Genomic DNA, 3,933 nt, shown 5'->3' with positions numbered 1-3,933 from the left:
GTGAGTTGTTACACAGCCATAGATAACTAACATACACCCATCCAGGAATCACTGAACCATCCAACCACCCCTCCACAGACCCATCCATCCATTCAGCCATCCACACACCCACTTATCCCCTGTCTCTTCATTGATCCAGCTACCCGTCTAGTCAATTAATCACTCACTCATCCAGCCATCCAATTATTCATTCATTCATCCAGTCCATCCTTCCTTCCTTCCATCTACCCGTCCATCACCCACTCAGCACCAAACTCAGGACCTATGACATGGTAGACCCATATATATATTTGTCAATGAATGGGCCAAACATTTTATAAATATCTGCTCTATGTTTCTTGCCAAGATAGGCCAAGGGAGGCTCCATATGGCCCTTGGACACTGAGCTGGGACCAGTGGCTGGTTTTACTGGAGTAGCACTGGCTTTTGGATGCTGTTGGCCACCTCCTGGAAAAGGCTCCATGTGGGTTCATTTAGCCTCACTCCCTCTAGCTGGGAACCACCTCCCCCCACCCCACAAACCTCTCGGATGTGTCCAGTGGGGAAAGCCTGGCTCTGTCCATCCATCACTCTACCCTGCGCCCACCTGCAGCTGGTCAGCCTGGAGCAGTGGAGTTACCTGCCCCCCAGCAGAGTCGGTGACAAACAGATTTGGGCTTTCTTTGAAGTTCAAGAACCTGGGCCAAGTAGGTCAGCCACAGCGAGGCAGTTTCCTTCTCTTTGGCAAAGGCCTCACTGTCTCTTCCCAGAGAACATCACACGGGCCTGAGCCCTGCCCTACACCCCCTTCTCGGGCCTATTTTCTCAGTTTCTCACCTATAAAATGAGAATAATGAGAACATGCTGAAGATGAGGTGGCAGAGTGCACAGGAGGATCTCAGCCAAGGGCCCAGCCAGCAGCAAGTTCTGCAATGTGCCCACCAAGCCACTCTGAACCGAGCAGAGACAGGGAAACCAGTGTGTCTCCAGGGGCCGGCCGGGCTGCACGTGACCTGCCCTCGCCTCTTCTTCCACTGTGCTCACTCCACTATGACTACATCTCTTTCTTCTGCTCCTCTAACATGCCTCGTCCACTCCCACCCCTGGGCCTTTGCACTGGCTGTTCCCTCTGCCTGGAATACTCTTCCCCCAAATACCCAACTCAGTGCCTCCCTCCCTCCCTCTCTTCAGGTTTTTGCTCAGTTGTCTCCTCCTCAGTGAGTCTTCCCTCCACTCTCTATCCCCCTTCCTGGATTAATTCCTCCTCCGCCACCCCTCGTGTTTATCTTCCTACGATAGTATATCTTTTTAGTCTTGATTTTGTTTGTGGCCTGACTCCCCCCAAAACAGAGGCTCCACAGAACAGGAGTTCTGGCCTCATTATTCATTGCTGGATCTTCAGCACCCGCCAGAGTGACCAGCACAGGGTAGGTATCCAGTCAACATGGATGGAAGGGTGGGTGGATGGATGGATGGATGATGGGTGTAGGATGGATGGGTGGATGGATGATTGGATGGATGAATGGAGAAAGCAGGATGAAGAATGGATGGATAGAGAGTGGGTAGATAGATGACCGGATGAACGAAGGATGGGGGATGGATGATGATGAATGGATGGATGGAGAACGGATGGGTGGACGGAGGATGGATGGATGGATGAAGGAGAATGTAGGGATGGAGGATGCATAGATGGAGGGTGGGTAAATGCATGACTGGATGGATGCTTGGATGGAGGATGGATGAATGGGTGAATGGATGATGGATGGATGGAGGGTAGATGGGTGAGGATGGATGAGTGGAGAGGTAGATGGATCAGTGGGTGAATGGACGGATGGATGGATGGAGGGTAGATGGGTGGGGGATGGATGAGTGGAGAGGTAGATGGATCAGTGGGTGAATGGACGGACGGATGGACGGATGGATGGAGGGTAGATGGGTGGGGGATGGATGCGTGGATTGGTAGATGGATCAGTGGGTGAATGGATGGACAGATGGATGGATGGATGGCTAGATGGGTAGATGGAGGATAAATGGATGGGTAAATGAATCAATGGGCGATCGAATGGATAGAAGGATGGAGGGTGGATGGGTTGTCAAAGTATAGCAAGACTGATGTGCCTTCTCCAGCAGTATTGAAATCAGCATTTAGGTGTGAGTTCCTCACATTCGAGAGAAAGGCAGAAAACTGGAGGCCAGGCTCGAGGACTTATTAACAAGTGGCCAAAAACGTTCTCTCTCCACATGTCATCCCAGCTCCAACAGAAGACTGGGGTTCCTTGAGCAGGGACAGAAGGAGGGAAGCCCCCTCCCCAGGTCCCAGGCTCGCCCTGTCCCCCAGCTGCCCCCAGCCAAGACAGGTGCTGCTGGCCTTCCCACCGCACTGCCTGAACTGGGAAAAGGGGGCCAGCAGAGAGTGCCCGGGTGGGAGGCGATGACCACAGCCAATGTCCTACAGGCAGCTCGTCCGAGAGGTGTGAGTTTCTGGGAGTCACATGGACACTGGGAAGGAAGTGGGCCCTGAGATAGCTCCCCAGTTTCCCACCCACAAGCGATGAGGAGACCCCCACAGGGAGCAGCGGCAGGTGGGAAGGAGCTGAGAGAGAATGTGCCCTGGAGACCTTCGCCCACCCCACAGGGTGCTCCCCCAGGCCTGGCCACCATTTGAACACTCCCATGGCCAGCAAAGAATAACTGCATGAGGACAAGGGCGATGCCAGCAAAGTTCCAGACAGGAGGATGGAGGGGCTCAGACATGAGAGGGCGGGCTGAGAGAATCGTGGAATTGATTGTGAGGCAGAAATCTCAACTAGATTTTTTTTTTTTTTTTGAGTGGGAGTCTCACTCCATCACCCAGGCTGGAGTGCAGTGGCATGCTCATGGCCACCGCAGCCTCGACCTGCTGGGCTCAGGCGATCCTTCAATCTCAGCCTTCCAAATAACTGGAACTACAGGCATGCGCCACCCCACCCTGCTAATTTTTTTGACTTATTGTAGAGATGAGGTCTCACCACGTTGCCCAGGCTGTTCTCAAACCCCTGGGTGCAGACAATCCTCTCACCTCTGCCTCCAAAGTTCTGGGATTATAGGCATGACCCACCAAGCCTGGCTTTTTTTTTTTTTTTAATTGGGCTCTCTGTTGCTCAGGCTGGAATGAAGTGGCTCAAATCACAGCTCATTGCAACCTTGACCTCCTGGCCTCAGGTGATCCTCCCACCTCAGCCTCCTGAACAGTTGGAACCACGGGAACATGCCACCACACTGGCTAATTTTTTGTTTTTTTGTAGAGCCGAGGTCTGGCTCTGTAGCCCAGGCTGGTCTTGAACTCCGGGGGTCAAACTAATCCTCCTGCTTCCGCCTCCCAAAGTACTGGGATTACAGGTGTGAGCCGACGCACCCAGCCTAGCCTCGACTTTTTGCTACAGAAGTTATCTTTAACAAACTAAATATTCAACAGAGCAAGGTGTAGAGACAAACAAAAGCCGTTCCATAGGGTGTTCCAGGGAGCTCCATCTGCAACCAGCCAGCTGCCTGGGGGTGTCCCCTTCTCCTTCCCTGGGCTTGAAGGAGGATTACATGAGCTCAGAAAGTGTGGGGGACACTGCCTGGCCCCGAGAGGGGCCCAGTGGATGTTCCCTAGTGAACAGGATTGGAAACAAAACGGTGGCATTAGGAGGAGTGAGGGAAGGTCAATGTAAGGGTCATGTCTCCCCCCCATCCCCAGGCTCCTGTTGGGGGCAGAGCCACAGGAGGACGTCAGGACCATTTCATGCCAAGGCAACTTCCAGGCTGGGGGCTGAGTCTCTCCTGGAAACCCAAGATGGGGAAGCCTTGGCCCGGTCCCAAGGGGCTCCCCGTCTGCTGCCCCAAGAGCCAGTGCAAGAAAGGACCCTCATCTGGGCGCCAGGGGTCGGAGAGGCTGGGGGCTGGGGGACAGTGGGGAGCCCTCCCCCCATC

Source organism: Carlito syrichta, unplaced genomic scaffold, assembly GCF_000164805.1.
Source record: "Carlito syrichta isolate Samal-C Ts95f unplaced genomic scaffold, Tarsius_syrichta-2.0.1 Scaffold308119, whole genome shotgun sequence".
In the NCBI taxonomy this organism is placed as follows: domain Eukaryota; kingdom Metazoa; phylum Chordata; class Mammalia; order Primates; family Tarsiidae; genus Carlito; species Carlito syrichta.
Note: the sequence above shows the minus strand (reverse complement) of the source record.